The sequence below is a fragment of the Orcinus orca genome, chromosome 6 (genome assembly GCF_937001465.1).
Source record: "Orcinus orca chromosome 6, mOrcOrc1.1, whole genome shotgun sequence".
Classification (NCBI taxonomy): domain Eukaryota; kingdom Metazoa; phylum Chordata; class Mammalia; order Artiodactyla; family Delphinidae; genus Orcinus; species Orcinus orca.
In genome coordinates, this window is record NC_064564.1 from 86,380,713 (window position 1) to 86,393,064 (window position 12,352).

Here is a 12,352-nt window from a genome sequence, read left to right on the forward strand (position 1 = left end):
GCTACCCACTGCAGAGGTGTGAGTTTCAACTCTAAGAGCTCATGCCATATACTACTAAGTTTAAATAATTCCAACCTTTCCCGTTTTTTTAAAAAAATATTTATTTGGCAGCTCCAGGTCTTAGTTGTGGTACATGGGATCTTCGTTGTGGCACGTGGGATCTTTTAGTTACGGCACGTGAGATCTAGTTCCCTGATCAGGGGTCGAACCTGGGCCCCCTGCATTGGGAGTGCAGTCTTAGCCATTGGACCACCAGTGAAGTCCCTCCCTTTGTTTTTCTAGTCCTGATAGTGATAGCTGCTTCCTGCAGTTGCTACCTCCAGATTACCTAGTTAACAGTTCTTTATGTTAACTTCCTTTTTTTCCACCTGATTAGACCCTAAATGGAGTGGTCTCAAGAAACAACCCTTAAAGATGGGTCACAATCAGAGAACCAGAGAGCTTAACTAGAAATAAGCACCAATAATAATATAAGTTATTTACTAAAATAGTAAATATATTTCTTATAAATAAATAAGGTGAATTAGGGTAAATATTGCTGAAAATGACATAAAATTTAATTGTGTGGTTTGCATAATTACAAAGTGAGTTGAATTTACAGCCTTGCCAATCTCTTGTGTGAAAGTTAGGCCATTGATTAGGAAGGAGTGGGAACTTGGATTTTGATTGGTTAGCCTTAATTATATGTGGCATAATCATTTCTGGTAACCAAATCTTAAAGTTCTATCAGGGTGCCCATGTCAGTGGTGCTCTGCTGGTCAAAATTTGAGACTTTGAAATAAAAATTTTGTCGTATTTGTGCCTCCAAAAAAAGAGAGTTAAAATGGGGATATCTGGTGGGCTCAGAGGAAGCTGAAAGTTTGGAGCCTCTGAGTTATTCTCAGCCTCTCCTGCCAGTGGAAGCAGCTTGCAAGTTATGTGTGGGAATACTCACTTTCCCTTGCTTAAGGGCACTTTGATAAGGTCACCCAGGGCAGTTATCTTGCAAGGGATACCTTTTCTCCTCAAGACTTAACCCGCTCCCTCTTATGGCCAGTAGACTCACAACTGGCATCAGAGCTCCACATGTTCAAACAGGGCAAGTACAGAGTGTGATCTGGGAAGATACAGCTTCTCCACTGAAAGAATGGCAAGATTTTGCTAAACTACATTGCAGCATCCTGGGGAGTATGTGCAGGAATGGATTCTAAGGGTGTTAGACCAAGGAGGACAGTTGAATACATTCAATAAAAGTTGAATTTATTGATACAAGTGCCTTACCTGAGATTATGGGCTTAATGTGTTGGTTTGTACAGCTGGTTATGACTTAGCTGTTTGAGTGAAATTGAGACTCGATGAGCATCTTCCCTATTGTGTTATGAAGGAAGGAATCAAAAGGCTTATGGGAGATGTTGGAAGAGAGTTATTATTGACAACCTGCACGCCCACCCACCCACTACATTCCCCAAGGGGGGGCCCAGAGGACTTTCCTTTCCCTACAACATTGGGGAATTCATTAGTGGGGGGAGCAGTAGTATCCTTGAAAAGCCCTGTGGTGACTCTCCTCTGTCGGTCACATATGAGGGTGGGAGATTCCACCATTGAGATTGGCTCCTTGAATCCACTGGGGATGATGGGATCCCAGAAGAACAGAGGCCAACTGCCAAAGACTTAGCTGGGTGCAGGTATCATAATGGATGGCAGGGTGAATTGGATATCACAGTATTTGACCCACAGGGATCTTTGGCCTTGGCTAATTGTCACAGTGTCCCTAGGAATGAAAGAGATGGCCTCCTACTAAAAGGTTACTTGCTCTATTACAATAGGAAAAACTCTTGGTCTCATGTCCAAAAACCAATTTGAATCACTGTAGAAGAAAGCCATGGTCTCTCTTTTTTTTTTTTTAATTTAATTTAATGTATTTTTCTATACAGCAGGTTCTTATTAGTCATCCATTTTATACACATCAGTTTATACATGTCAATCCCAATCTCCCAATTCATCGCACCCAAACCCCCGGCCGCTTTCCCTCCTTGGTGTCCATACGTTTTTTTCTCTACTTCTGTGTCTCAGTTTCTGCTCTGCAAACCGGTTCATCTGTACCATTTTCTAGGTTCCACATATATGCGTTAATATATGATATTTGTTTTTCTCTTTCTGACTTACTTCACTCTGTATGACAGTCTCTAGATGCATCCACGTCTCTACAAATGACCCAGTTTCGTTCCTTTTTACGGCTGAGTAATATTCCATTGTATATATGTACCACATCTTCTTTATCCATTCGTCTGTCAATGGGCATTTAGGTTGCTTCCATGACCTGGCTATTGTAAATAGTGCTGCAATGAATATTGGGGTGCATGTGTCTTTTTGAATTATGGTTTTCTCTGGGTATATGCCCAGTAGTGGGATTGCTGGGTCATATGGCAGTTCTATTTTTAGTTTTTTAAGGAACCTCCATACTGTTTTCCATAGTGGCTGTATCAATTTACATGCCCACCAACAGTGCAAGAGGGTTCCCTTTTCTCCACACCCTCTCCAGCATTTGTTGTTTGTAGATTTTCTGATGATGCCCATTCTAACTGGTGTGAGATGATACCTCATTGTAGTTTTGATTTGCATTTCTCTAATAATTAGTAACGTTGAGCAGCTTTTCATGTGCTTCTTGACCGTCTGTATGTCTTCTTTGGAGAAATGTCTATTTAGATCTTATGCCCATTTTTGGATTGGGTTGTTTGTTTTTTTAATATTGAGCTGCATGAGCTGTTTATATATTTTGGAGATTAATCCTTTGTCCGATGATTTGTTTGCAAATATTTTCTCCCATTCTGAGGGTTGTCTTTTTGTCTTGTTTATGGTTTCCTTTGCTGTGCAAAAGCTTTTAAGTTTCATTAGGTCCCATTTGTTTATTTTTGTTTTTATTTCCATTACTGTAGGAGGTGGATCAAAAAATATCTTGCTGTGATTTATGTCAAAGAGTGTTCTTCCTATATTTTCTGCTAAGAGGTTTTTTTTTTTTTTTTTTTTTTTGCGGTACACAGGCCTCTCACTGTTGTGGCCTCTCCCGTTGCGGAGCACAGGCTCCGGATGCACAGGCTCAGTGGCCATGGCGCACGGGACTAGCCACTCCGCGGCATGTGGGATCTTCCCGGACCGGGTCATGAACCCATGTCCCCTGCATCGGCAGGCGGACTCTCAACCACTGCGCCACCAGGGAAGACCCCACTAAGAGTTTTATAGTGCCCGGTCTTACATTTAGGTCTCGAATCCATTTTGAGTTTATTTTTGTGTATGGTGTTAGGGAGTGTTCTAATTTCATTCTTTTACATGTAGCTGTCCAGTTTTCCCAGCACCACTTATTGAAGAGACTGTCTTTTCTCCATTGTATATCCTTGCCTCCTTTGTCATAGATTAGTTGACCATAGGTGCATGGGTTTATCTCTGGGCTTACTATCTCGTTCCATTGATCTATGTTTCTGTTTTTGTGCCAGTACCATATTGTCTTGATTACTGTAGCTTTGTAGTATAGTCTTAAGTCAAGGAGTCTGATTCCTCCAGCTCCGTTTTTTTCCCTCAAGACTGCTTTGGCTATTCGGGGTCTTTTGTGTCTCCATACAAATTTTAAGATTTTTTGTTCTAGTTCCGTAAAAAATGCCATTGGTAATTTGATAGGGGTTGCATTGAATCTGTAGATTGCTTTGAGTAATGGAGTCATTTTCACAATATTGATTCTTCCAATTTAAGAACATAGTATATCTCTCCATCTGTTGGTATCATCTTTAATTTCTTTCATCAGTGCCTTATAGTTTTCTGCATACAGGTCTTTTGTCTCCCTAGGTAGGTTTATTCCTAGGTATTTTATTATTTTTGTTGCAGTGGTAAATGGGAGTGTTTCCTTAATTTGTCTTTCAGATTTTTCATCGTTAGTGTATAGGAATGCAAGAGATTTCTGTGCATTAATTTTGTATCCTGCAACTTTACCAGATTCATTGATTAGCTCTAGTAGTTTCCTGGTGGTATCTTTAGGATTCTCCATGTATAGTATCATGTCATCTGCAAACAGTGACAGTTTTACTTCTTTTCCAATTTGTATTTCTTTTTCTTCTCTGATTGCCGTGGCTAGGACTTCCAAAACTATGTTGAATAATAGTGGTGAGAGTGGACATCCTTGTCTTGTTCCTGGTCTTAGAGGAAATGCTTGTTCAGTGTTTCACCATTGAGAATGTTGTTTGCTGTGGGTTTGTCCTATATGGCCTTTATTATGTTGAGTTAGTTTCCCTCTATGCCCACTTTCTGGAGAGTTTCTGTCATAAATGGGTGTTGAATTTTGTTGAAAGCTTTTTCTGCATCTATTGAGATGATCATATGGTTTTTCTTCTTCAGTTTGTTAATATGGTGTATCACATTCATTGATTTGCATATATTGAAGAATCCTTGCATCTCTGGGATAAATCCCACTTGATCATGGTGTATGATCCTTTTAATGTGTTGTTGGATTCTGTTTGCTAGTGTTTTGTTGAGGATTTTTGCATCTATATTCGTCAGTGATATTGGTCTGTAATATTCTTTTTTTGTAGTATCTTTGTCTGGTTTTGGTATCAGGGTGATGGTGGTCTCATAGAATGAGTTTGGGAGTGTTCCTTCCTCTGCAATTTTTTGGAAGAGTTTGAGAAGGATGGGTGTTAGCTCTTCTCTAAATGTTTGATAGAATTGACCTGTGAAGCCATCTGGTCCTGGACTTTTGTGTGTTGGAAGATTGTAAATCACAGTTTCAATTTCATTACTTGTGATTGGTCTGTTCATATTTTCTATTTCTTTCTGGTTCAGTCTTGGAAGTTTATACCTTTCTAAGAATTTTTCCATTTCTTCCAGATTGCCCATTTTATTGCAATAGAGTTGCTTATAGTAATCTCTTACGATGCTTTGTATTTCTGTGGTGTCTGTTGTAAATTCTCCTTTTTCATTTCTAATTTTATTGATTTGAGTCCTCTCCCTCCTTTATCTTGATGAGTCTGGCTGATGGTTTTTCAATTTTGTTTATCTTCTCAAAGAACCAGCTTTTAGTTTTATTGATCTCTGCTATTGTTTTCTTTGTTTCTATTTTATTTATTTCTGCTCTGATCTTTATGATTTCTTTCCTTCTGCTGACTTTGGGTTTTGTTTGTTCTTCTTTCTCTAGTTCCTTTAGGTGTAAGATTAGATTGTTTATTTGAGAGTTTTCTTGTTTCTTGAGGTAGGCTTGTATAGCTATAAACTTCCCTCTTAGAACTGCTTTTGCTGCATCTCATAGGTTTTGGATCATCGTGTTTTCATTGTCATTTATCTCTAGGTATTTTTTGATTACCTCTTTGATTTCTTCAGTGATCTCTTGGTTATTTAGTAACATATTATTTAGCCTCCATGTGTTTGTGTTTTTTATGTTTTTTTCCCCGTAATTGATTTCTAATCTCATAGCGTTGTGGTCAGAAAAGATGCTTGATATGATTTCAATTTTCTTAAATTTACTGAGGCTTGATTTGTGCCCCAAGATGTGACCTATCCTGGAGAATGTTCCGTGCGCACTTGAGAAGAAAGTGTAATCTGCTGTTTTTGGATGGAATGTCCTATAAATATCAATTAAATCTCTCTGGTCTACTGTGTCATTTAAAGCTTGTATTTTCTTACTAATTTTCATTTTGGAAGATCTGTGCATTGGTGTAAGTGAGGTGTTAAAGTCCCCCACTATTATTGTGTTACTGTCAATTTCCTCTTTTATAGCTGTTAGCAGTTGCCTTATGTACTGAGGTGCTCCTATGTTGGGTGCCTATATATTTATAGTTGTTATATCTTCTTCTTGGATTGATCCCTTGATCATTATGTGTGTCCTTCCTTGTCTCGTATAACAGTCTTTATTTTAAAGTCTACTTTATCTGATCTGAGTATAGCTACTCATATGGTCTCTTTAGAGACCACCTCTGTGTCTTTTGGTTGGAGCATTTAATCCATTCACGTTTAAGGTAATTATCGATATGTATGTTCCTATGACCATTTTCTAAATTGTTTTGGGTTTTTTTTTTTTTTTTTTTGCAGTACGCGGGCCTCTCCCGTTGCGGAGCACAGGCTCTGGACGCACAGGATCAGCGACCATGGCTCACAGGCCCAGCCGCTACGCGGCATGTGGGATCCTCCCGGACCAGGGCATGAACCCATGTCCCCTGCATCGGCAGGCGGACTCTCAACCGCTGCGCCACCAGGGAAGCCCTTGGGTTTGTTTTTGTAGGTTCTTTTCTTCTCTTGTGTTTCCCACTTAGAGAAGTTCCTTTAGCATTTATTGTAGAGCTGGTTTGGTGGTGCTGAATTCTCTTAGCTTTTGCTTGGTGTAAAGCTTTTGATTTCTCCATCGAATCTGAATGAGATCCTTGCTGGGTAGAGTAATCTTGGTTGTAGGTTCTTCCCTTTCATCACTTTAAGTATATCATGCCACTCCCTTCTGGCTTGTAGAGTTTCTGCTGAGAAATCAGCTGTTAACCTTATGGGAGTTCCCTTGTATGTTATTTGTCATTTTCCCCTTGCTGCTTTCAATAATTTTTCTTTGTCTTTAATTTTTGCCAGCTTTATTACTATGTGTCTCGACCTGTTTCTCCTTGGGTTTATCCTGTATGGGACTCTCTGTGCTTCCTGGACTTGGGTGGCTATTTCGTTTCCCGTGTTAGGGAAGTTTTCGACTATAATCTCTTCAAATATTTTCTTGGGTCCTTTGTCTCTCTCCTCTCCTTCTGGGACCCCTATAACGCGAGTGTTGTTGCGTTTAATGTTGTCCCAGAGGTCTCTTAGGCTGTCTTCATTTCTTTTCATTCTTTTTTCTTTATTCTGTTCCACAGCAGTGAATTCCACCATTCTGTCTTCCAGTTCACTTATCCGTTCTTCTGCCTCAGTTATTCTACTATTGATTCCTTCTAGTGTAGTTTTCATTTCTGTTATTGTGTTGTTCATCTCTGTTTGTTTGTTCTTTAATTCTTCTAGGTCTTTGTTAAACATTTCTTGCATCTTCTCGATCTTTGCCTCCATTCTTTTTCCGAGGTCCTGGATCATCTTCACTATCACTATACTGAATTCTTTTTCTGGAAGGTTGCCTATCTCCATTTCATTTAGATGTTTTTCTGGGGTTTTATCTTGTTCCTTCATCTGGTCAAAGTCCTCTGCCTTTTCATCTTGTCTATCTTTCTGTGAATGTGGTTTTTGTTCCACAGGCTGCAAGATTGTAGTTCTTCTTTCTTCTGCTGTCTTCCCTCTGGTGGATGAGGCTATCTAAGAGGCTTGTGCAAGTTTCCTGATGGGAGGGACTGGTGGTGGGTAGAGCTGGCTGTTGCTCTGGTGGGCAGAGCTCAGTAAAACTTTAATCCGCTTGTCTGCTGATGGGTGGGGCTGGGTTCCCTCCCTGTTGGTTGTTTGGCCTGAGGCGATCCAACACTGGAGCCTACCTGGGCTCTTTGGTGCAGCTAACGGCAGACTCTGGGAGGGTTCACACCAAGGAGTACTTCCCAGAACTTCTGCTGCCAGTGTCCTTGTTCTCATGGTGAGCCACAGCCACCCCCTGCCTCTGCAGGAGACGCTCCAACACTAGCAGGTAGGTCTGGTTCAGTCTCCTATGGGGTCACTGCTCTTTCCCCCGGGTCCTGATGTGCACACTACTTTGTGTGTGCCCTCCAAGAGTGGAGTCTCTTTTTCCCTAGTTCTGTCCAAGTCCTGCAATCAAATCCCGCTCGCCTTCAAATTCTGATTCTCTAGGAATTCCTCCTCCCGTTGCTGGGCCCCCAGGTTCGGAAGCCTGACGTGGGGCTCAGAACCTTCACTCCAGTGGGTGGACTTCTGTGGTATAAGTGTTCTCCAGTTTGTGAGTCACCCACCCAGCAGTTATGGGATTTGATTTTATTGTGATTGCACCCCTCCTACTGTCTCATTGCAGCTTCTCCTTTGTCTTTGCATGTGGGTTATCTTTTTTGGTGAGTTCCAGTGTCTTCCTGTCAATGATTGTTCAGCAGTTAGTTGTGATTCTGGTGTTCTCGAAAGAGGGAGTGAGAGCATGTCCTTCTACTCTGCCGTCTTGAACCAATCTCAAGCCATGGTCTCTTAACCAGGTTCAGACTTCATCTAGACACGGAGCCCCTTGTTGGAAGAGGAGGCCACGCCCCCTTGAAGAACTCTGTAGAGATTCTAGAAATCTTCATCTAAGCCCCCTCCAGAGGGACCTGTGATCATTTACTAGAGTGGTCCACTGTAGCCCACAGTCTACGTGGGGGCTTACAGCAGTCAGGGCCCATATTCCAATCACAGTGAACCCACCTGTGCTTACTTCTCCAGGTCCTGAATAGACTAGACACCCCTGGCAACTGGCAGAATCCCAACATCAGTTCTGTGACACATGGAGTAAGGTCTCCTGTTAGAGGGAGGAAGCCCCTGGAACTTACCTTTTCTGCCAGGAGAGTGAAACAGCTGCTATCAGTTTCTGTATAAATAATTGAAAGAGGAGTAACCTTGCCAAAGGGAGCATTCATTCTTAGAAAGCAGCACAGCCTAGTCTCACGTGAGGAAAGCGCTGGCCTCTTTTAATGAACATTTGGCCCGGCTCCTTTCAAAGTAATAATGTGCCTTTATTGTGCTACGGAGCATTTGGTCCCTTCCTGAACCAGGGTCAACAGAAAAATAAAGTTTTTTTTCTTATTCTCAAATGACTCCCCTGTTGGGGAGGGGGAGTTTCTCCATTGATCTTACTACAGCTCATCCCTAATTCATAGATTCATTGCTTCCTTCTTCATTCAGCAAGCTCTCAGAGGGCCTAACCCCTGCCCGCCAGGCCTGTGCAGGGCACAGAGGGGGCGGGGATAGAAGAGCAAGACAGGCTCTTAAAAGAAGGCAAGGCAGTTAGGAAAAGCAACTTCAGTGCAATAAACGCTGCTACAGAACAGTGCTTGGGAGGTTTTCTGGAAAAGATGCTTCTTCAACTGGGTCTTTTTTTAAATGTTAATATTTAATATTAATAATATCTTACAGAAAAACCCATACGAATTTTTGGCCAACCCAATACAATTTTTAAAGGTTACACTCCATTTACAATTTTTACAAAATGTTTGCGATATTCCCCGTGCTGTACAATATATTATTTTTTCTTTTCTTTTTTTAGATAGACTTGTTTTTAAATTTTATTATTTATTTAGTTTATTTTTTTGGCTGTGTCGGGTTTTAGTTGTGGTACTAGGGGTCTTCACTGAGGCGTGTGGGATCTTTCATAGTGGCGTGGGCTTCTCTCTAGTTGTGGCGTGCAGGTTTTCTCTCTCTAGTTGTGGTGCACCGGCTCCAGGGCGCGTGGGTTCTGTGTTTGTGGTGGTGCACGGGCTCTCTCTTTGAGGCGTGTGAGCTCAGTAGTTGTGGCATGCGGGCTTAGTTGCCCCACAGCATGTGGGATCTTAGTTCCCCGACCAGGGATCAAACCAACATCCCCTGCATTGGAAGGCGGATTCTTTACCACTGGACCACCAGGGAAGTCCCTGTAGAATATATTCTTGTAGCGTATTTTAAACCTAATAGTTTGTACCTCTTACTCCCCCACCTCTGTATTGTCCCTGCCCCCTCCCCTCTCCCCACTGGTAACCACTAGTTTGTTCTCTACATCTGTGTGTCTACCTCTTTTTTGTTATATTCACTAGTTTATTGTATTTTTTAAAGTGCATATAAGTGATATCATACAGTATTTGTCTTTCTCTGCCCGACTTATTTCCCTTAGCATAGTACCCTCCAAGTCCATCCATGTTGCTGCAAAGATTTCATTCTTTTTTTATGGCTGAGTAGTATTCCATTGTATGTATATATACCACATCTTCTTTATCCATTCATCTGTTGATGGACACTTAGGTTGCTTCCATATCTTGGCAATTGTAAATAATGCTGCTATGAACACTGGGTGGCACGTATCTTTTTGAATTAGTGTTTTTGTTTTTTTTAGATATATATACACAGGAGTGGAATTGCTGGGTCATACGGTACTTCTATGTTTAGTTTTTTGAGAAAACTCCATACTGTATTCCAAAGTGGCTGCCACCAATTTACATGCCCACTAACAGTGTATGAGGGTTCCCTGTTCTCCACATCCTTCCAACACTCAGCTGGGTCTTGAAGAGCCAGTAGGTGCTGCCTGGAAGGACAGTGGAGAGAGAGCACAGAATGTCCGAAGGCATGAAGACCAGAGAGAACAAGGCATAGTCAGGAGGGAGGAGAGAGCTCGTGGGGATGGGGGTGGGAGGTGCAGAGGCACAGGAGGCCGGAGAGGGCAGTGAGGGCCAGATCACCAGCCTTGCCCAGCCAGCTTGAGAAGCTTGGAAATGTGGAATATCCAGGCTTGGCCCCTGTAGCTCAGGGCCTGCATTGTTGTCTGAGACTGACACTTTAAAGGTGGAGGGGAGAGGGACAGCACATACCCTTCGAGGAGCCAGAGGATAAGTCTTCGAGGAGACTCCTTCCTACTTCTCCGTTCTTCCCTTCAGCATCTTTTCCCAGGGCTTCCACCAAAATGCAAGGTAGGTATAGCAGCCACCTGTGCAGACTGCCACCTTGTGGACAGTACAGGGATTACAGATCTAGATATGACTTCCTCATTCCTTAGTTCAATATACTGTAGTATTTCTTAATAATTCAGATGAGCCAAAGTGCTGGGATAAGGTGCCTTTTGTTTGAGGGGAGGACAAAAATGCATACAGACAATCACCGAATGCTCAGAGGTGTAAGTCTACCTGAAGCAGTGGGGTCGGTGGGGAGATGTGGGTAGGCTTCACAGAGGTGACATCTGAGCTGGGTCAGGTAGGGAGCAAGGGTCTTTAGAGACCACCTCTGACATCCTCACTTTACAGAGAGGGAGACTGCAGCCCAGCGTAGGAAGGGACTCGCTCAAAATCAGAGTCCTTCAGGTGGGGGTCCCAGGCCAGGGCCCCTTTTCCTGTGCATGGTTGACCTCCACTTAAAATGGGTCCCCCTCCCAGTGCCAGAAATGGCCTTTGCAGAATCTGATCTGCTGCGCCTCCCTGTCCCCTGGCAGCCCCATCCCAGCAGTTTGTCCAGCCTGCCTATTGCTGCAGTAGTCTCTTCCCTCGTTCTCTGCACTCCGCCTGTGATGAACTGCAAAGCACTGAAACCCTCCCCAGGGAGGACACTGTACTTAAGCCAGGGTCTTGGCTGACCTGGGAAGACGGCGGGTGTCTCCAGGACATCTACCCTCAGGGACTACCGTACTTCTCAGTACACAGGTACTTTGTAAATTTTGGGACCTGAATGAATGGGTGAGGTCAGGGAAGGGGAGGTGGGTGGCACCTGAGAGGTCAGTCAGATGTCTTGTGGACTTCTCCAGAGCTGAGTCTAGTCTGGGAAGATAAATTGGGGCCAGGTCACAAAGGCTACTGAACGTTCTCCCAGAGAAGGAGTTTGTCTTGCATTTGTCTTTCTTCTGCCAGCAGAGGGAGCCAGGCCTGTTTGTGACAGAGGAGGGACAGGATGGGAATTTAGGATAGCTTCATTCTTTTTCAAAGTGAGAAATATTGTCCCTAGTCAAGGGTCATACCCATTGATATTACTTAATGAAGAAATTGCCCTGCCCTAGGTCTTCCAGATATTTTGGTTCTTTTTTTCTAAATTAAATAATTAAGCCATATGTCTATAGAATAAATAGAGGCTGTCCTATGATAAGCTCCCAACATTCGGGAAACAAGCATGGCCTTTGTGATGCACTGCTGAATTTCCTTGTGTCATGTCTCCAGAACCCTGGACCCTGATAAACACAGGGCTTAAATAGAGTAAGTCTTCCTAACCTGGGTTCTCGTGTAGTCATCTCTTTCCTCACGTTCTGCCAGCTGCAGCACCATTACATGGCTCCCGGAAAGAGGTCTCTAGTGGAGTGCTTAGGGCTCTGTTCTATTAAATGTTCTTATCAATAACCTGGATGAACTCAGCGAAAGCGTTCAAATGCCCGAGTACTTCAAAAAGGAATTAATGTACATTGGATAGAAGAAGCGGTATTCAAAAAGGCTTGCAGAGGTTAGAATGGCAGAGAGAAATCAAATGTTGAACTGTCCTGCAGACACATGTCAAGTTCTGCATTTAGACTCGACAGTAAAATGAGGAAGCATGAGGGGGAAATTGAAATGGATTACACAGGGTTGTCTCCAGGTTCAAAGAGGCCATGTCTGGAGCATGGTAGCCACTTAGAAATGGTTCCTTATTACTGTGACTGAAACTGTGCTGAACTGAAGCATTTTAGAACAAGAGTCTTGGCTTTTCTCCCACTTTAACATGGCCGTCTTCCTAACTCCCCTGGGCAGTCAGTGGCGATTCAATAGTGACTCTTCCTTAA

General features: G+C 42.7%; 1 protein-coding gene across 5 annotated transcripts in view; it reads left to right on the forward strand.

The window, feature by feature from the left end:
- Positions 1–7,160: 7,160 nt before the first annotated feature.
- Positions 7,161–12,352, forward strand: part of LOC101282148 (stimulated by retinoic acid gene 6 protein-like) — a 61,450-nt gene continuing 56,258 nt past the window's right edge. For 4 of the 5 annotated variants that reach the window (XM_033431159.2, XM_012533660.3, XM_049711138.1 and 1 more), the window contains exon 1: positions 7,167–7,585. The gene's annotated coding sequence lies outside the window, so the exon portion shown is untranslated. Of the gene's footprint in view, positions 7,586–12,352 lie in introns of all 5 variants that reach the window. The other variant, XR_004484021.2, reaches the window with a different exon arrangement.